This window comes from Ambystoma mexicanum, chromosome 5q (assembly GCF_040938575.1).
Source record: "Ambystoma mexicanum isolate Mex_15411 chromosome 5q, UKY_AmexF1_1, whole genome shotgun sequence".
NCBI classification, from domain to species: Eukaryota; Metazoa; Chordata; class Amphibia; order Caudata; family Ambystomatidae; genus Ambystoma; species Ambystoma mexicanum.
The window spans coordinates 609,702,762-609,725,149 of record NC_090933.1 but is presented as its reverse complement, the minus strand read 5'-3'; positions in this window follow the sequence as shown (position 1 = coordinate 609,725,149).

Below are 22,388 nucleotides of genomic sequence, written 5' to 3'. Positions count from 1 at the left end.
GAGTGTTATGTCTCACCCTCCCATGTGTATTACCCCTTTAAGGGGCTCTGTCCCTCCCACGTGCATTTTCCTGTAAGATGGGCCATGACTGCATCATGGCCCAAGCTAATAAAAGGAGCCCCTGCAGGCACGTGCAGCAGAACGGTTGCAGACTGCAACTATGGAACTCGTCTCTCATTATGAGCCTGCAGGCCTACACCATGGGATCACGGTCCTGCGGCCCTGGCCTGCAGGCCCCACGCTGTGTGACCACTGCCCTGCAGGTCCTTGCAGGTCTGGGCCCCCCAGACCAGCCTGGTGCCCTGGGTCAAGCCCAGGCACCGACCATCGAGGATGCTCCAGGCATCCCCGGTGCTCCGGCACCCAGGCTGTGCCCCACAGTCTCTTAGGGCCCTGCCCTACAACACCTTGTAAGACCGGGTGACCCTGGCCCCACAACACAGTCACCTACATTTACATCATGGTTGCTGCATGAACTAATTGCTCTCGGTAGCATTACCAATGCGTATTTAGCTTGTATTGTTTCTTACACAACTTAATGTTAGCTCTGCTTAAAGTCTTGTTAGACAGTTACTGCAAATTATTGTGCTGGTATCCTCATGGCAATAGGGCGTGCATCTTACCGCCCTCTTGTTTAGTTTAACACCAACGAACAACAGGTGACACACTCGACAGATTGGCGCCCTAGTCAGAAGAGCAATAAACCAAAATGCGCCAAGTTCTTCCCTAACATTATATTGCGTTAAGGTTCTTTACATGTTTAACAACATTCTCTGATCTGCATTTGGGCACGGAGCCAACCCCTGTCTTCTGACAGCCTCCCTCTGTGGTGCCATGCTGTCTTTTCTAATTATAGGCACACGCGGAACACGATGCACAGGAGCATTTCAATGAGATTCACAGCTATCAAAATCTGTCCCTAATAAGATATAGAAGAGACTGCACACGGGACTTCTGGATCTATTGCATTCAGTGTGATCGTCCTGAGAGAAACTAAAAGTGACATCCTTTCAATTTTCCGAGTAAGGAAAAAAGCCTTTACCTACATGATGTGCTGTCATCATCATTATTTCGTGAGTATTACCATGTCCTCGCTCAAGGAGCCTTTGAGTTCCGTGACCAAACATTACGGCAAGAGGAAAGTCTTAAGAAACAATAGGCCTCACTGTACGTCTCTGGCTGAAATATTGCCAAACTAGTTTTATGTTACAGAAACCCGCTCTGGTGGTAAATCCAGCAGATTTGGATGCTGGAGGATTTCCCTCCACATTACGGCCAAACTTGGAATTTTGCTGTGAGGTAAAAGTGTTGGGAATTCTCTCACCACCACGCCCTTATCGCATCATCAAAGTCGGAATGAGACCCGATGTACTCGTGTAAGCAACTGCGCCCTAATGGATTCTTATGGTAGAAGAATTTATTTCTATTCTGTAATCACATTTATTTATTTATTTATTTATTTGTTTGTTTGTTTATTTATTTAATTTTTTTTAAAAAAGCCTACTGAGCAACTATGGGTAACACATTCTAAATCACAGTGTCGTGAATTCATCTTCAATGTTGCTCCAAAAGATATGCAAGATCTGTGGAGAGAGAAATGTGGGGCCAATTCTCAATGTTTGTTTTTTTACAGCCTCGAAATCATTTGTGGACACAGAAAAAAGACAAAAAGGCGTATTGCAGAAAAATTCCCTCATTGTTTTTTTGGGTGGGCAATGTTTGCACTAGTGCTAGTACAAAAAAGTACTAGGGCAACTTTGCTCTGGTGCAAAAAGGCATTGAAGGGATATGTTTTGCACAAGGGCAGTTTTTTCTCTATTGCTAATACTGTGCACAATGTCACTTGTACCAGTACAACATTTCTGTAATACTGTAATATTGTCCAAGTGCAACTATGCACATCATGCCTTATTAGCAAACAAGGAAAATGGTAATTTGCAGCAAACAGTCCCATGCACACATGGCTCCACACACTGCCTACAGACACAGTGCCATCACACACACACTTGCCCCAAACACACACAATCTGTCTGCCCCCCCCCCCCACACACACACTGGGCCTCATTACAACTGTTGAGGTAAGGCAACAACAGCGCCGGTAGTGCTACTGACGCTGTTGTTGCCATGCCGCAATATTACGAGTTTGCTCGTGGGGGCGCTCTGCACGCCTAGTCAGACCATGCCTGCAGAGCGGCACCCGCGAGCAGATCAGGATGGTAGCAACGGTACCGTTATGAACGGTACCGCTGCTACCATCCTCCCCATTTCCATTGAGCCCTATGGGGGCTCAAATGGGAATGGGGACGTACCGGCTCCGGGTCCAGCGAAAGAGAATTACCGGGCCCTCCAAGGTTGGAATGGCCCGGTAAGTCCCCTTTTGAGGGAGCCGGACCCAGACCGAGTTTGGTAGTAGCCATGCCCTTGTTAAGGGCATGGCTACCTCCAAACTCGTAATGAGGCCCACTGTCTGACACCCACACATACTGCCACTTTCCTAACACACTACTACTTCCTCCACACACAATGGGCCTCATTACGACCCTGGCGGTAAGGGGTTAACGCCAGCGTTAGCTGCGCCGACCCCTTACCGCCAATTACGAGGTCCCCTAGCGCCATGGTGCTTTTAACACCCGCTTTTAGCGGGTGTTAAAATCCATGGCGCTAAGGGACCATGGAGTTAATTACGCCACCGTAATTTACGGTGGCGTAATTAACGCCTTCCCCACTCCCATTATGCCCTATGGGGCAAAAATGGGAATGGGGAAGGGTAAATGGGGATTGGGGACTTACCGCCCCGCCAAGGTCGGAATGGGGCGGTAAGTCCGCCAACCACCATGGCGTAAACGTAGTTTACGCCATGGTGGTAAAGTCACGGCCCAGGCGGTAACTTACCGCCTGGGTCGTAATGAGGCCCAAATGTCACAGTCCCACACATAAAGTGCACTCCTCCAGGCACACTACACCCATGCATACTGTACAACCCCTCCCCACACATGCTGTCCCCATACATGAACAATCGCTCCCCTCTCTCACACAGACAAACCCTCACACACTCTTGCCCACACTTCCCATGTACACACTGCCCCCAAACTCTGCCCATGCACACCCACTGCCCACACACTCTACATCTTCCCCAACACTGCCCCCACACACACTGCCCCTACAAACTAAAACTGGCCCCACACACGCTTTCACTACAAATCTGCACACATTGCACCATGCGCACCGTGCCCCAACATGCACACTGGCCCCCACATGCACAATTCCCTCACGGACAACACATTGAAACACAGCACACTGTCTCCTCACACCAATTAACCCAAACACGTTCTACACACAAACACATGCACACTGGGCCTCATTCTGACCCTGCCAGTATCCTGGTAGTAGAGCTGCAAGGATACCGGCAAATATAGTTACCCTTTTCCGGCACCTGTTACGGCTGCCGGAGTCACTGTGTAAATCCCCATTCATGGAGTCCAAAAGGATTCCATGAGGGGACTTGCCGTCATTACTGTGCCGGTAATGGTAAAGTGTCGATATCCATGAATACCAGCATCTGACCTCGGTGACTGACTCTGGAGGTATTGCTTCCTTTATGTCCTTGATCCCCTTTGGGTCCTGCGGTGACACTCCCCACTTGCTGGAATACAAAGCCAAAAAACTTGATCTTCTCTTTGAAGAACTCACATTTCTCCTTGTAGAGAGTCAGTGCCAGTGACTGGATCCTTTCAAGTGTCTTCTCCAGTCTCTCCCTGTGCTCGGTTTTGGACACGGCAAACACCAAGATGTCATCAATAATGTTAATTACTCCAGCCAGGTCAGCCAGTACACCCCTCATGATGTTTTGGAATACCTTCACCGCCAACGGTACAACAAAGCGTAAGCTTTTGTATCGATACAGGCCTCTGTAGATCGTGATGTATCGCAACTTGTGGTGCAGTACCACCTGATGATAGCCGGCTTTTAACTCCAACTTCGAGAAGAACTTTGCCCCTTGTAATTCCGCAATGATGTTGAAGAGGGAAAATCGAGATCAAACCCATGCCCCCTCACCCCAGGCGCATATACAGAAGAACAGCAGGAAGAACAAGGAGCGCACTTATCATTTGAACCAGGCCCCAGCGCACCCATGGGTGACAAATATGCTGAAACACACCCACTTCACCAACAGTGCAACTTCCATGCTACATTAGAATCAATGCTGCAATATCAGAATCTACAAACACAAACATCCCTGTTTAAAGGCTTGCAAATGCCTACATGAATTAACATGGTCTAATTGCACAGTGTAAAGCCATGTTTCAGGAAAATTACAGCCAAGTTCATTTCTCTCACTTAACACTGGCTGCAGAAGCCTTCAGCAATGCTCCTCGCAAAACCCACGAGCAGCCAAGGTCGCGCATTCAAGATAAGATTGCTTTCTGCAGACAAACATTTTTAATTCTCCACACATGCGAATAAACCATGGCAACCCAGTGTGTTTTTTTCTTTTCTTTCTGGGAAAGAAAGACATTTTCGCAAAGACTCGCACAACATTTGAAACATAATTGTAACAAGAATGGCTCAGCCCAGCCAATCAGCGCCACAGAGCTCAGGTGCGAACTGCTTGCTTCAGCTAAAAAGTTATGGGAACAAAGTCATAATGCAACAAGTTAGAATTAGGTAATGGGGGGCTGGCACAGCTAAACCAACCCACTGACGCAAAAGGCTAACATCCAATTGTCAGGCTCTCTATAAGGGCTACATAGGTAACCTATCACTTAGCAGCCAATAGCAGGAGGAGAGTTTCTGGGAGCTGATCCAATTCTGTGAGGTCAGCCTGCAGTGTGATTACAAAGCTGGCTTGCAAGCCAGCCCCGGGGGAGACGGCGCCTGAACTCTCGATGTGCACGATGCTCTGCGTGTTTTTTTCTTTTTTTGCTGCCCAGAAATAAACGCAGTTTGGAACATGTGGCTGCCTGCTGGGGTCTCTGTTGCATTTCTGTGGGCCATATGGGAGGTGTTGGGGTCTCCCATTGCTGGTGAGGGTATGGCTGCTGGCTCCCCACAGCCCTGGTGGGGGTCCAGCTTCACCCCAACAAGTTGGTGCCCTCTGTGAGGCTCATTGCTCATTGTAACATGGGTGAATGAGCACTGCCTGCGCAAGCCCTGTGTTGAACTGCACTCCCTGCCGCCGACTCAAGGAAGCTGTGGGACCCTCGCCTGCACCTGAAGACCACCGGAAAACACGTAACCGGCTAAAGGCATCGGGGGCCACTTGGAAATACCCTGCTTGAGGGCAGGTGAGAGCCCTGCAGTGGAAGGGGTCCGGTGAAGCGCCTTGAGGGGGTGTCCAGCAGCAGAGCAAGTGCCAGTGCAGCATAGGAAATGTAAGTCAACCAGCAACATGGGCTTTGAGGGGGGGAAATGTTTAAAGTGTTATGATGCATTGTTGATCAGTATGTTGCAGAAATGTTAAGTTCTTTTGTTTGGGTAGAAACAGGGGGAGGCATTGTAAATTGGGTGGTGGGTGATTGTACATTGTCGCAAAATTCGGCGCATTGGTGGTGATCGGCACGTGAATTGTAGTTGGGACTGAGGCGGTGGCAGTGGTCCCTTCTTGTGTTTTTGAGCCTATTGGGTGGGGTAGTGACTCCCCACATATAGGACAGGAGTTTGGCGCTGGTTGGTCTGGATGGCGATTTCATGTACGGGGGTCTGGATTTCCTATGAATTGACGTTATAGATCAATGAGTAGATGAGGTTCCCTGCTAATTGAGCGTTTTAGTTCAGTGAGTGGATGATGTTTCCCCGCAGGAGGTAGCTAGATTGTTCCCGAGTGCGGAAGATAGTTGGCTGGTTAAGGTCCCCTGGTGAGGAGCGTATCACACGTGAGGCGACGCAGCGTGTGCAGTCCAATTATAAGAGTTTTTATTGTGGTTTACCTTATTCCAGTTGAGACAGGAAGACAGCTGTGGGGGTTGTGGGGTTTTATTTTGGGATTTTTGTGGGGTTGGGAGAAATGGGTTATTGTTCTGTGTATGCACATTTGTCTGTTCATTTGCACTGTGTTTTTAGTTTGGTGACGTCACCTTCAGATTGATGCATAGGACACAGAGTTTTGATGGTGAGGAGATAGTGGTGTGGTTTTGGATTTGGAGAATAGGTGACCCAGAGGCGGTGTGTGGAAGACACATGCGCAAGATTGTGGGGGTGTGCCGGAGAAGGCAATGGTTTGGTGAAGATGGGCTGCACGTGGAGTGCACTGGCTAAGGTGAAGAGCCAAGAAGGCTCACAGAAGTTGAAAAATGTTCAATTATCTTCTAACTTTTGCTCCCTGAACAGAGGACTATCGAAATGTTCAAATTGAATAGAGGTAAAATGTATCACACAATACAGAAATGACTCCCCTTCACCTGTTGTGTAGCACACAGCTTCCATGCCGAAATAAGTCAGTAAAACATAGTGTGCAAAGATTCAAAAGTACTGAAGGTAAATTAAAAAAGACCATGGCTGCTCATAGGCAGCTTCTCCAGAAGCGTGCAGCAATCGCTAAGGACACACATACACAGCACTTACACAGGAATAGCTTTAAAAGCACATGGCTACAGTTGAACTGTGTGCATGAAGGAAAGGAAAGATGCGAGGGGTCAGCTGATGCTGAACCAGCACGAGCAGAGGGAAGAGGGGACTCACCCTTCTGAACCTCCGTGAGTGTAATATTTGATGACACAGATGGTAAGCAAGGAATGCATTGCATGAGAGAACTGAAAACAGCAGAAGGACATTTAAACACCACACACACACACACACACACACACAATCACAATACACTAAGGCGAAGAAACAGGAAGGTGCAGAACAACCCACTAGCAGCACAGGAGTGAGCAAGGGAGGGCTGCAGTGCATGGAAGCAGATTTGAAGGCACAGGTACAGAGGAATTAAATTTAAAGGGAAGATAACGGGGGAGGTGCAAGGAGTAACAATATCAACAGAGAGGGGGAACTGGAAAGGGAAGAAAGGGATTGGAGGAGGAGAGAAGGACTGAACGAGACAGCACAGCCAAACATGATAGAGGATCAGTAAGGGGTGGTGCAGCATGCATGGGGTTATGGAAGGGAGGAAGGAAGGATAGCGCGCTAGACATTGACTGTGTGCATTGTAGATTGTGGCAAGAGAACGGCAGGGGCAGAGAAAGGCAGATGAGGACAAGTAGGCACAAAATAAATTATTAAAGTATGCAATGGGAGGGGCAGTTAAAAACAGCCTCAACACACATGCACAAGAATCACAATAGCAGTGTCAACAACCACCACAATATGCACCGCCCATGTGGGGAGGATACATGGGGCAGGACGGGATCATTTCAGCAGACACCACAACCACTACATGTACAGACACAACAAATGGCAGCACCACTACCCCAGGACTGACAAGAATCACAACACAGGGGCACTGCACAGCAGCCAGCACCCATACAGAACACTGACACAATAGCAATGGTACCGGTTACATGACTGGGAGGGGTCTTCCTGATGGGGAACAAACCTTTCAAAGGACATAGATTGACATTATACCGCTAATAGGACAGCCCAAGACAAACTTGATTTGACTCACTCTGCCACACACACTCATGCTCCACCTCCCCGACAGAGCGGGCGAGACGCACGCCGACACACACACTCACGCACACTCAATAATGCAGAGGACGATTGCATAGGGGTGGTGATAGGTATCAAAACATTTTCTTTTCTGGGTGACAGTGGGGCGACCAGGCCATGCATTAGGGAAGAGACATTTGTGACATCATGAGCGATGTGGATATGACCACCTTATTAACAGAGAAATCCATAACTTGTTAAACAGCAGGCATACACATGTTGAAAGTAAGGAAGATTGTTTAAGCATAATGGGGGTGCACGGTACAGAGGGGGGTGCATAATGATAGGGCATCACACAAGAGTACATTTAGCTACATTTTGAGCACACATCTTTCAGCGAGGAGACTGGGCTCATGAATACACGAATAACACAGAACAATTAAATGAGACACACAAGGTGGAAGAAGGTGCACTTGAGGGGGAAGGCCTACATTTCATTGACAGTTCACCACAGGAGGAGAGAAATAGGGGTAAAGGGTGGATGATCCATGTTCCCAACAGAATGAATTTGGCGACAAAATAACAGTGCAAGTGGTAATGCACTAGTGCTTTTGAAAATGGCACTGGCACAAATGCATTAGCCAACACACATAGGGAAAGAGGTCATTGCTGCACAAACTGGAGAATGATGGTTGTATTAAAATTTGAGAGCAGATAATGGGGGGATAAATATATTGTTTAAATGTAACAGTAATTACAGTAGTGGAGTAATAAAATACTAGACTAAATGAGTAATTAACAGAGTAGGTAGGGTTTAAAAAGTGGACATGGGGTGGGATAGAGAGAATGGGAGTAAATTGTGACGGTTGGGTTTGAAAGAAAAGAGGAAGTAAATAAATAAATAAATAAATAAAATACAAAGAGGGGGGAGGGACAGGTAGCGAATAATTGGTAGTGAATTTCATTAGCACCGGCTGAAAGTGCTTGCAGTTCACTGTGAGACACGCCCTGAGAAGTTGAGAGAGGAGCCATAGAAAAAAAAAAATTAAAAACCCTTGCGATTATCTTAACTAAGTAACATGGTCTACTTAATTTAGAAACACAGCCACCCTATATGACAAATTTACCACCCTGATGTTTCCCTGTTTAGTTTGTCAGTGCCTGATGCCCCACGGGACAAAGGCACGCACTATAAATAGCTTACAACAAAAGCACGGTAAATATAAAGATCCAAAGGCCCATTTGTACACTAGCACCTAAATTGCGTATATATGATCCAAGTGTGTAATGAGTATCTTCACATAAATTAAGTGCCTACCCATTTTCTGGGTACATTTCGAATAGCGCAACAGGTTACGGTCAGACCGTCATTGAACGCCACCAGGTGGTGACAGGATGGTGCATAAATGTACCATTGGCTCCTCCCACTAGGACACTGAATAGTGCAAGAGTAGTGCAGAGAGGTTAGGTCAAGAAAATGAAGAATTTTTAAATGCTCAGGTCTCAAGCGCTTCCATTTAATTTCTCGCCAGATATAAAGGATCCAGGGCAGGCCTGAAGACAACGGACAACCAACACCCAATGGCTATGGACTACAGTGGGACATTTTCCCTTCCTGACAGACTTTGTTAGATGTGTGAGGCGTCAAGCCCTACAAAGCGGTGGCCACCCTGGCAAGGAGGGAGCAACGATCAACAGGGCCAACGCAAGAGATTTTCATGAACTGCAAAATAGCACGAACACTCCCGAGTTAGGGAAACATGGCCATCCTATGGTCCAACGCACACTAGCAACTAGAATAGGGACCGACAAACCCATGTCCAAAGTTTATTTGAGTTTCATATTACATTTTGTGCACCTACAGCTGTAACACTGTTTTGTTCCTTCTCTTTTCCCCGCACATGCAGGTTGTTGTGTATGTATGCTGTTAGAAATGTGTAGGAAATTTCCTTAATGTTATCTTCCATTAGTAACACTGAGGACTACTAATTAAAGGATCGTAAAGCATTCCCCACTCAATTGCCCACCCTATCAGGAACCTCAGACCCCTTAGAGCATGTTTTCCTGAAGTATATTTCCTTGCTTCCATTGAATAAACAGCCCAAGATTTTCCCTACCCATATTGAGAAATTTTGAAAACACGAAATGTCCAGGGGGAGGTTTGATTTTTGCCCTTAGTGATTGTTTAGTTTGGGGAGCTTGAGGTTACTAACAAGTACTAACGTATTAATGCCTTTCTTGCGATTTTCAGGCGGGCAACTTTATCATCTCATCAGCTGCAAGGACCCAGCAGCGTAAGTGTTTATGGGCAAGCAAATAAGGACTTTTACCTTCACAATGGGACTATTAATGATGAACGAAATAATGGGAGTGGTAATTTGAAAATTATTTGTAATGGTGAGCATTACCGCTGTATCCCCTGCTAACATTCCCTAACCTAAGCAGGAAGAGTTACTGCGTCAGTGGGTGAGGAAAAGCTGCTGCTAAATTAAGGAGAGTTAAGGGCAGACACAAAGGGAGTAAAACATACACATAACACACATAGCAGAAGTGACCAACAACATGCACACATGTACAAAATTGGTATGGACACCACTGGAGAGAGCTGTCCTGACTGTTCTTTAACATATGCCGGAAGAGAATTGATTACAACAGAAATTACTACAGCAGAGCACGACGCCCATGTATCCCAAGGTGCGAAGAAGATTGCAAGGGAAGACAGCAACATTGAGATTGATTTAAAAAAAAAAAAAAAATAAATAATACATTTAAAAAAGAAAAAGGGGGGTAATCCCCTGTGGAAGATGATTACATAAAGCAGCTAATTGGAGAACAACTGTATGTGGAAAGTGACCAGAGAGAGAAGAAACAACGAGCAAATGCACAAGTGAGCAAGCTGCAAGAGAAAAAAAAAACAAAAGAAAAAATAAATAAATAAATAATAAAAGAAGAAATAAAATAAAAGAGAGAAAAATATGATAAGTGCCTAACGGAGTGAGACAAAAGAGCGAAGATGGTCACTTGGGTGGAGAATGAAGAAGGACGTATACTGTTAAGGTACCAGCGTTATGTTACCAGCACAACAGTGACAAGAAGTGGACAATCATTCTGGATGCAAGAAGGTTGAGAGAAGTTGCGAGATGAGAGCAGGAACATCACTGCTTATGGACTATTATTGAGCACATGCATCTAAAGGTCAAGAGAAACTACCACTGAATTGGGGAGGAGAGTGTTCATTGATGCGCATCAGCATGCCCTTGTTGGTGATGACCAAGGAAGATGTGAAGAGTGACACATTCACCAAGATGGAAAACAACGGAAGAAGAGAAACAGACAGAGGAGTAAAAAGAGGGGGGAATTACTTCTCGAGTGAGACAGAAGAATGATTGGGTGAAGTACCAGCATACTAAAGAATGATCAGCAAAAAATGCATCTGAAAAGAGAAAGCAAAGAACTAGCTAGTGCTTGCATGGTAATGGGTGACATCATGACTGCCTGGTTGATTGAAGGTGATAACGGAAGGACTAGTACCGAGCACAGCATCATTGTGCAAGATAGAGATACATTGCAAGATGTAAGAGAACAACAGAAGAAGACATCGGAATGCAAATAAGAGACATGGTGAAAGGAAGAGGGAGAAGATAGCGGTGTGCAACATGGTTTCAGCAGTAATAAAGGTGGCCACTCCCTGTGATCAGAGGAAGTACGAAGGGAAGTGAGTGTGGTGGAACACAGAAGGAGAACACTCCTATATGTACTGTTCATCAACAACAATGCAAAAAATGATGGACACTTCAAGGGATTGACAAAGATATGCAGACCGGAAGGAGGTGAATGTTGCTTGGTGGTGTGGTCGACAAGTCGACCGGAGGAGGGACTGAAGTGGGAGAATGGGACAAAAGACTCCCACCAATCCCCTCACGCCCCTGGCCTAGAGGATCGCGGCCCAGACACCCGCCACGGGAAGAATTTGCCTATCTACCAGACGACCAAATACCCTGGTACAGGAACATATGGATGTGCCCACCAGCCTGCCCACCAGCGTGCCCTGCCCAAGCCGACACCTGCGGCATGGATGAACTCGACTGAACCATTCAACAGTAAATAAACACATCGTTAGAGATGCCATGACGACCTAGCCAACGGTCAGAATACCCGTGCAACCATGCACACTGGATACCCCCACACCAATCCACACGAAGAACATATTCAGTGCTATGACATAGGTGACGGACAAACCCACTGACGCGCATCTTTATTATTTTTCACATAGGTTTTTCAAAATGCAGAAACGCATGAAGCACAAAGAACTCATCTAAAATGCTTGCTGATGCTTCTCCTAACCCATGCATTGCGATGAGAAATGCAACGAAGACATGATACTGGAGATAAAGCAATATGATACCGTAACTTAAAGTGCCGTTCATCAAACATCCACAACTATGCACCAGGCCCAAGTAGGCCGCAAGCAAGAGCCTCCACGAACATTGAACGAGCAAGAGTACAATGCAGAATGAGCCCAGCGAGAACTGACAGCCAAGGGGGCAATGTTGCAACTCGTATGCCACAAGCCGAAGCCAAGGTCACACCTGCAAACTAAGCCAGACACGCAGAGGCAAATACAATTTTAAATGTGCAGAATTCTGCCTCAACCACGGTCTCTCCTCACGTGACCAAGCCGAACCTGACAGGGTGCCAGACCCAGGAGAGAGAAGTCGCCTGGGTCCCACGTTTCGAGACACAGGCTGCAACAATGAAATGACCCAATGGACACCTACGGTGGTGGGAATAGTCTGCTCTCAAGCATATGAGCAAATCCACGCATTGTCTGCACAAACACATAGTTACATATTCTTGCAAATGACAGGTACACCGCGAGCTGGGAACAACGATGGTCCCAGGCTGGGGGGCTCGCGAGTGGACCAATCAGAACATGGGGCACTCATCGCTGACGCCATTAACATTAGCCAATCATTAGGGGTCTTCGTGTAACAATTTTCATGTATCTAATAGAAGGGACAACCCAAGTATACCACCTGACTGACCCTTAACCACTAACAGCGTTCTCTATACGTATGCTATATTAACCCTACCACTCGAGGAACTAATCCAGAGTGGCGATAGGTTTTTTGCTAACTTTCCCAGGTGACGCAAGTAGCGCGTCATACTGAGGCAAAAAGGGGCCTGCGAGCCCCACGAATTTCGAGAGTCAGGACGGACGCGTACGATCCTAGACCCATCCCTGCCGTTGTTTAATAAACAGCAGAACCACCTTGCTTCTTGTGTGCGCCTCATACTCATTTTTGGGATACGCAGGAGGAGTTGGGGCCTCCCTGCCCGGAGGTCCACGGACAGCCCAGCTGACCCCGGGAGAATTTCCCCCGACAATGTCATCCAAGGTAGGCGTTGTGTGACGTTCTATCTTGATGGCCTGGTTGGGAAGGCACATGTCCACAAAAATCTGGATTGAGTCCCGTTGTTTTGGCTTGCGGGCCACCACTGATAGATAGACTCTGACTCTGGGTAAGTCTGTCGTAACCAGGACTAATGTCTGGCAGAGAGACTCCCAGGACCCCCCTTGTCAATTTCCACCACTATTAGTGACACCCACGGGGTTGGCCCCTCCACCATCTCAAAGATGTCCATGTTGACTAGCCATTCAATTTCCTTGTCCACTTGGTCCCTGAGGTTGAATGGGACCCTCATGTGATTGAGTGTCACTGGGCGGATGGATTCATCTATATGTAGCTTGACAGGGTCTCCTTTTAGCTTGCCCATGCCAGCAAATACTTCTTAAAATCTCGGCAGCAGCTTGTGGATATCTTCTACGTAGACCCCATATGCAAAGCTGACAATCTTCAGGGCCTCGGGTGCTGCACAACTTATGAGAGTGTCTTCGCTGACGTTGGTTACTAAGAAACTCACCTTGATGGTGTTTGGCCCATGCCCCACTCTCACTGCCCAGATCCCTTTTAGGGGAAGCAGTTGTTTGCCACCAAAAGTAAAGATCCTTACTTTCGCCTGTGTTGGGGGCAGTGGGCCTGGTAGTCCTTCATAATGTTCCACTGCCATTACACTCACCGAAGCAACAGTGTCTATCAACATAGGAATTTCACAGCCATTCACTGATACTGCACATCTCGGCTGTCTTTTTTTCTTATTTTTCAAGTCACTGAGGCAGGAAATAAATAAAACGTCTTCCTCTTCATCCTCGCAGTCTGGGTCATGCGCTTGCTGATGCTCATCCTGGTCCACCTGTGCAAGTCTTGGGAAACGTCTCTGAGCGAAGGTGCCCATTTTGGCGGGTCCTCGCCGTGTGGCACTGGCCCTGGGGGCTTTGCAAATACATGCAAAGTGGTCCACTAACCTGCAGCTCCCACACACACAACCCTTTTTCTGGACACACATTTGCATCCGGGAGGTCGTACCTGCACAATGTTCATTGAGCCATCGTTTCTGATCTCCTGTCTCTCCTGGGACCCATTCCTCGCCGACCCCCCCCAACCTCACCATCCTCATGGCTTCATCCATTTTGGACGCTCTTGTGTCCTCCAACTCATAGGTTCGTCCCATTTCAAGGATCCTCACCAGGATTAGTCCAGACTCCCTCAGGATCTATCTCCTCAGTTTCCTTGAGGCACAGCCCTGAATCAGCTGGTTGCGCACCATCTCTTCCTCAATAGTCCATGTGCACGTGGTTGCTAGGTGTCTTAGCCTGCCATTCAATGAGCCAAGCGTCTCGTCATCCCGCTACTTGGCCGAGCACAACACGAACGGCTCATAGTCCAAATGTACCAATGGGATGAAATGGTCCCTCAGAGAGTTCTTCGCGGCATTGTAGGATTCTTCTGCCAGCCTCAAGGTCTCAAATAGCTTCAGCACCTTTGGTCATCCACCTCCCCAACCACCGAGAAGAACATCTCCAGGTGTTTCAGCCACAGGTTCCATCTGGGGCCGCCGGAGCCCCTGAAATATAAAATTCCGGCATAGGAGCCAGTGCTCCTTGTTGGCAATGTACTAGTGCCACCGCCGGGGCAGCTGCAGCTGCTACAGGTTCATCCCCCATGCTGGAGTAAAACTGCGCCCTCCTCCAAGCAAGGGCCCCAACATAGCGCGACTGTCAGCCAGGACGTGCCCAGTAACAAAGTCAAATACATTAAGGATGAAGGCGTAAAGAAAAACTCTCAAAACTCTTCAATTGGGAAAACAAGAGGAGAGAAAACACAATTTTATTTCATTTCTTTTCTTCCAAAATGCACCCTAAGGTGCTCCAAAAATTGCGCTGGAAGCACACAGGCACTTCCTTAACTGGGAAGCAGCAACCTCCGTTCACATGGCATTACAAGGCCCTTCTCACCTTCCCTCCGTGTGCCTTCACACCTACAAACGAAACGAGCATTCCAAACCCCTTCGACAGCACAGCTGATTGCATTGCACACGTGGATTCAGGAGATCAACCTCTTCGTTGCCATTGTTGTGAGTCCCAACATCCTTACAGTATGGTAGCCCCCGGCCCCCACAGAGACACAAACACATGTGCGTTCCGTCCGGGCTCCACCTGCACACTACTGCGCATGCACGGGAAAATTCCTTTTATTCACTGCGACATAGTCGCATCACTCCGTCGCGGGCATCACGTGACTCTCGTCACCACAAAAAGGACAATGGGAAGGAAGGTCAAGACTCACAAAGCATATCCCAGGTAGCCAGTGCTGATGCACAAAGAAAATTCCAACAATTTGCTGCACGCGGTGCATGCCTCTAATTACAACTAACCAAAAATGCAAAACATTTGAAAGGTGTATGAACTCTCATGCTGACTGTTCCAAAATGAGTTCTGGAACTTTCCTGGCAAGGGTCGTTCTGCTCAGGCACCAAAGGAGGAACTACAGCATCTTTCAACTGAGCGCATCCATATTTGTTGTATCTGATGAAGGTGATGGGGAAGGATTGCTTTCCACCATTTGTTATAATGGACATGGAGACGTAGTGTGTGGGGGTGCACACATTCATTGGCACCACATATGAAAGTGCTTGCAGCTCTGCATTTCCTGGTCACTCAGTCAATACAAGTGACCATTCATAGCACAGCTTGCCATGCAGCATGCACCAGGTGCTGTGACTCCGCATCAGGTGTTTTCAGCAATGTATACCACAGATGGTGCGTGAAAGGCAACAGGTGGAACTACAATTCTTTACCCATTATCCCCATGTGCTATGGAATTCCAACAGTGTACAAGACATCAGTGATGCCATCATGCATGAGAATGCTAACTTCCCTACCCACTACATTTTCCAGTGTTCATCCATTGTGGTTCAGTTACAGGCTAGAGACTTCTCTCACACGTATTTTCTACAGTAGGTGGGCACACATTCTCCTATGAGAAAATGCATGCAAATGATCATCACATCGCTGTGCAAGGCCACAGTGCCACAGTCACAAACTCCCACCTATATTCTGCTGGTAATACAAGGACTGCGGAGGAGTGTAGTGGCGTTTGTTGGCAGTGAAAGAGGAGGAGCAAGTGAAATGTTAAATGTTAAAGGTATTTGTACTGCGCACCGTCACCAATGGAGTTGGTCCCCATGCGCTCAGGCAGATCTGCAAACGAGAAGGCGGGGTGGGTTAGTAAGGTGAAGAGGGAGTAGGATAGTGAGAGAAGTGGTGTCCTGTTGGCAGCTTCAGTTTCGGTATACACGGTGCGCTGAGCTTTGGTGTGAGTATCGGATCGATGTCAGTCCTCGTGTGCTGTTGGCATGGCTTATGTGTTGTTTGTTTGTTGTTGCGGTGTGGTGAAGTGCGTGTGACTTTCTGTGCGAGAGGAGGTTGTGTGGATATTTGTGCGAGTTAGGTATGCAGAAATTTGAGATTTTTAGGTAATGGGTTATATGTTTCGCAGATGACCTTCACAGTTTGGCTAAGTGCCTAGATTTGAGAGTACTGTATGGCGGGGCAGAGGCCTAGGTTCCAGAGTACACTACGTTTCACCATACAATATACAAAGATGTAGGCCACACCTAGATTCGAGAATCCTGTTAAGTGGGAGAGAGGCCCAGGTTTCACAATACATTTCATTTCACCATACAGTTAGACAGAGAAGGAGACTATACCTAGATTTGAGAATCCTGTAAGTGGGAGAGAGGCCCAGGTCTCACAATAGATTATGTTTCGCCATACAGTAGACAGAGATGGAGGCTATGCCTAGATTTGAGAATCCTGTAAAGTGGGAGAGAGGCCCAGGTTTCACAATACATTTCGTTTCACCATACAGTTACACAGAGAAGGAGACTATACCTAGATTTGAGAATCCTGTAAAGTGGGAGAGAGGCCCAGGTTTCACAAAAAATTACGTTTCACCACACAGTAGACAGAGATGGAGGCTATGCCTAGATTTGCGAGTCCTGTATAGTGAGAGAAAGGCCAAGGTTCCACAATAAGTGGGTTTCACCATACAATAGAGAAAGGTGGAGGCTAAACCTATATTTGAGAATCTTGCAGCGTGAGTGTGCACTTGCTGACATTCAGTATTCAATCCAAGTGGGAACTCGCTAGCATTCATGGTTCTGTCTGGGTGTGATGCAGGTTAATGGCTAATAGTACATTAACCATATATAATGATGGAGGCTACGCCTAGATTTGAGAGTCCTGTATAGTGGGAGAAAGGCCAAGGTTTCATAATGCAGCAGGTTTCAGAATATAATCCAGTAGGTTTAGTTTGATAGCAGACATGGATGGTTTGATATATCTATACTTGAGAATATATTTATAATGGGCGATTGCAAGTGTCGAGTATTCCCTAAGAGAGTGATACTGATGACATTCGCCTGACAACCTATGTTCTGAGGTAAGGTAATTTCGAGTGGCAGGGCTTTCTGGAGTAGAGTGATTGCTCTACTCTCCACCCATGCCACACTTAACTTTGGTTGTTGCTGCTGGTTGACGGCTGGCCACTGGCTTCCCCTGCTGACACCTGTAGACACCCTTTGGATCCGCCAATGTAGGAGCCGTCCTTGGCTTCGGGGCCCTTACCTCTGCAGGTGCTGCCGGGCAGAGTGCTGCCCTAGGAGGGCTTGTGATAAGGAGAGGAGGATCCAATCAAGGCTTGTGGGAGCAATGGGAGCCGGGATTGGAGCTTGCAAGGGGAAGAGGGCAGGGGGAGAGGAAAGCCGGAGCGCCAAGCGCACTGCATGTGCCTATTTTTAAATAAGGCACTCAAAAAAAGTCATTTGGGCAGGCTCATGGGATGGTACCATCAGTTTCCCTCACCTCTCACGCATGGTTTTCTATAATGGTGCGGGCAAGGATGCCGCGCACCAGGTGATTGCTGTGAAAGAGGCACTCTGACCAATCAAGGTGCGTGGGAGGGCTTGGAGGCGGGATTGGGGCTTGCAAGAGGAAGAGGGCAGGGGAGAAGAAAGCCGAAGCATCGAGCATGCTGCATGTGCCTATTTTTAAATAAGGCACACAAAAGAAGTAATTTGGGCAGGCTCATGGGATCGCACCATCACCTCTCATGCATGGGTTTCTATAATGGTGCCGGCGAGGAAGGAGCATGCCAGGTGATTCTTGTGGAAGGGGCGCTCGGACCAATCAAGGCATGTGGGAGGGCTGCAAGGTGGGATTGGGGCTTGCACGGAGAACAGGGCAGGGTGAGAGGAGAGCCGAGGCACTGAGCACGCGCCTTGTGTCTATCATTAAATAAGGCACACAAAAAAGTAATTTGGGCAGCTTCATGGGATCACACCATCAGTTTCACTCACCTCTGAAGTTAAAGTGGAGGTGGTAACATCGGGAGGTGGTAGTGAAGATCTGGAGGAAATGGTGATAACAGGGGGAGGTGGTAAGAGGTTGGAGGAGGTTGCAAGAATCCGAGGAAGTGGCAAGGATCTGGAGAATGTGGTTACAGCAGGAGGAGGTGACAAGAGTCTGGAGGGGGTGGTAACACCAGGAGGAGTCAGTGAAATCATGCAGGAGGTTGTTATAAGTGGAACGGGGTTTTATGAAGATTGTAAGTGCAGGAAGGAACACGTTGGCTGAGTTGGCCCGATGTAGTTCACGGGAGAAGAGAACAGGAGTACAGGAGGTCAAGGTAAGCACACCTTAAAGGTGCAGAGAGATTCTGGGGACGCAGGGACTAGGGAACTTGCTACCCCACACTGAGAGACTTTGCATGAATTCTGCTCAGACGTTCCATTCACATTTTTAACTTTAATTGTGTTTTCCCTTTTTCACTGTAAAATAAAAGACGGTAAACTTCAATCTGTGCATCTAGGCATTTGTGTATCCCACATGCCCTGAGTGTCAAGACCTGAAGGGGGTCATGAATCTTATAAGCATTTGTGTATAAATGGGCTGAGCAATGCTTAAATAGATAATTTACTTGTTGGAGGACAAGAGTCGAACCCCCCACTCCCACCCTTAGGAAAACCAATATGGGGGAAACAACATTTACTTACATCCATGAGGGATTCCTGCTGATAGAAATTGAGCTTCTCTGGTGACTGGGATCAGAATACCAGAAACCCAAATGCTTGAAAATTAAGTGTGCTTGGGGTTGCACACGAAGAAGATCACAAGAGAGCTCCAACTTCTCTGAATCTCTGGGGAAGAATCCAAGCGTGTGGCAACCAGCAGACCTGCATCTGGTTGCTGCCGAAGTCCAACATGCCCTAAGATATCAGAAGCAGCAGTTGGACAGCCAAAAAGCATGTTTGAGCCTGCTACTTTGCAAGGAAGAACCACCCCCGCCTGTCGTTTAGCACCATAACAAACAATCAACCCACGCATCAGTGAAAACCCCTTTGCTGAAGGCTGCCTGCCCAACTTCAAACAGAGATCAATGCCCTGACCATCTTTTTGCAGCACTGCACCCACCATCAGATTCATTTTGTGTACCATTTTCAAATCGACATCACGGTGAAAGAGCTAGAATTAATGCTGTCAAATGTGCTGATGAACTAAGCTAATTGAGACTTATTTATTTATTTGTTCATTTATATAGCTCACCTAACCCTTAGGTATCTGGGCGCATTACGTAAGGTTACATAATAATGTTACATGACAGACAGGTACAGGACAGTGCAAGAGAAGGTAATGCAAGAGCATCACAGACATGTTAGAGTTTGCAAGAAGAGCAAGACATTAAGCCATCGCCTGTGTGAAGAGCCAGGTTTTCACATTTTTCCTGAAGCACCAGTATGATGGTTCTGCTCTTAGGGCTAGAGGCAAGAGCCTTGGGAACTAGGTGGTCCCTGCACATTTCTGCACGTAGGGATTATAAAGGAAAGAAGCTATCATAATGTCAAATCCCCCTTTCTACAATCTCAGGTAGCCTAGGCTGTTAACAAGCCAAGATGTTTGCTTCAAAGTATACATTCTTTTGTTACTCCTCAGTGTATTTTTGATTCCGAAAAGCCTTCTCAAGGGGTGTTAATAATTTCAAAAAATGTCTTTATGTCTAAAGTGCCGACTATTCAAGATAAGTTTGAAGCCACACTAAACGATTCTTCACTTGTCAGTTCTATTGATTTTAATCTTATAGCTTTAGTTTTCTCTTTATCAACATTTAGTGCAGATGACATTATGTCTCTGTTATCCTTTTTTAAAACCCACCTGCACTCATGACTTTCCTGCACTGGTTGCTAAAGAAACAGTTTGTAAACTTGAAACCCCTGTAGCTATTTTTGTTAACCTTTCATTCATTCAATGAACTCTGCCACTTGGGTTGAAGACTGTCATTATTACCCCTGTGTTGAAGAAACCCTGCCTATATCGTTTCCTTCAGATGAACATTTGTCCAATCAGAGCTTTACCCTAGATAACTAAAACCCTTGGAAACGATATTACATCTGAACTACAGGGTTTCCAGGAACATGGCAAGGTTTTATAGATCTTTCATTTTGGTTTGCATCCTAAACATGTGACATAGGGTTCCTTGCTGGCAATCTGGGATAACATTTTGCAGTGGGTTGTTGAGGGACCCCTCTTGTTACTGGTGATGCTTGACCTCTCATCAGCCGTCTACAAAGTTTTTTTTTTTTAAACCAACACATTTTATTAAGTTTTAACATTGCATAGAACTATGACTACACAGCATGATTCATTATACAAAAGTCTAACGAAATAAGTATTAGGCACACATAAAGATGTTACGCATATGCAGGCATTACAATGAAAACACGTTAATAGTAAATATTCTTTCCACTCTAACCTGAGGGTTCCCATTTGTTTCATATTGTCGTGAACTTCTGAGGACATACACATGATCTCTTTCCTCTAGCATCATACAATCATCAACATCTATTTTCCATTTGGAGAAACTAGGGGATTCAATCATTACCCCCACTTCATGGCGATATTACGTCTGGCTGTTGAGATAGGCATGGAAGGAATTGTCTCCCCACATACCATGTAGGGGCAACTTGGATCGTTAGGTATTTTGCATAATGACTCATGCTGTGTATTCATAGTTCTATGCAATGTTAAATCTTAATAAAATGTGTTGATTTAAAAAAAACTATCTGGAAAAGGGGCCAATAGTAGTTTTACAGTGGATACAATAAGGTTTTTGAGAACTACCACTTGTAAAGAGTAGCTCGCTTGAATAGTATACCCTATGACGGTTTTTAAATTGAACTAATTGGAATTCGGTTGGCATTGCAAATTATAATTTTAAAAGAACAAATATAATTAAAATTATAATTTTTGGAGAGGAAGGATAGCTTGGAAGCAAGACAACGTAGCACAGTTTAGAAACCACTCGCTTGTATTAAGCGTGTTATAAAAGAACAATTATAATTATAATTATGTAATTGCAGCTTCTCATGGGTACATAAGGGCATCTGTAAAATGTTCTGGGTTATGAGGACCTATATCATTGGCCCATTTAGATTTCACCTTTGATAAGGAAGGAGGAGTAAAAGACAAAATATGATTATATAGGGCCTAATTACAAGTTTGGCGGTTCGGAAATGCAGGTGCCGGTAGCAACGTACCGTCACCCTTTCCAGACCACCAAACTTGGAGTTTGCCCGTAGGGGCATGGAACGCTTCAGTGACCCCATTCCCATGGAGTCCTTTGGTACTCCATGGGAATGTGGATTTACCGTTCCCCCGCCGCTAATGGTAACCAGGTAGCACCGGGATATAGGGCGGTGGAAACAGTGTTACGAGGCAGCGGTAGCTAGCTCCCTACCAGTGGGTTTTACCGCCGACCTTGTAATGAGGCCTATATAGAAATAGATGTCTCTTCTATCTTGTTATTCAGCTGGTTTCTAATGGGGATCGGGTCAGGACATCTGGAAAATTCAGAATCTGGGATTTCAAAGCGTGAGTTATTAGCATATAGTGATATTGTTCCATCAAGGGTAGGTCTAATTTTTGTGCTTAATCTGGGAATGATTAAATGTGTCCATTCACCATAATAGCACTGAGTAAAAATATATTTTTGTATCAACGCAAAACCTGAATGTGACGAGTTTTTGTTTGGCACAGACAAGGTAGCATTATTCGATAATGGATAACAATGAGTACATTTGCTTGCCCAGCCCTTAGCTTTAGTGACCTTTTCCAAATTCAGATAACTTTTTTGCAAGTTCGTGCCTTTCCCCACCATATAGTTCCTGTAGAGGGGTGGTTTGGTCCATGCATATACATTTCCCTTTAATATGAGATAATGTAAGGTCATAACGAGCCTGTGATTGGCCACTATTAATTGAGAAGGCCAATAATATAGTTGTATATCATGTAGTCCATTGCCACCTTCCATATAAGTCTGCAGAGCAATTCAGGGTTAGGAGTTCTG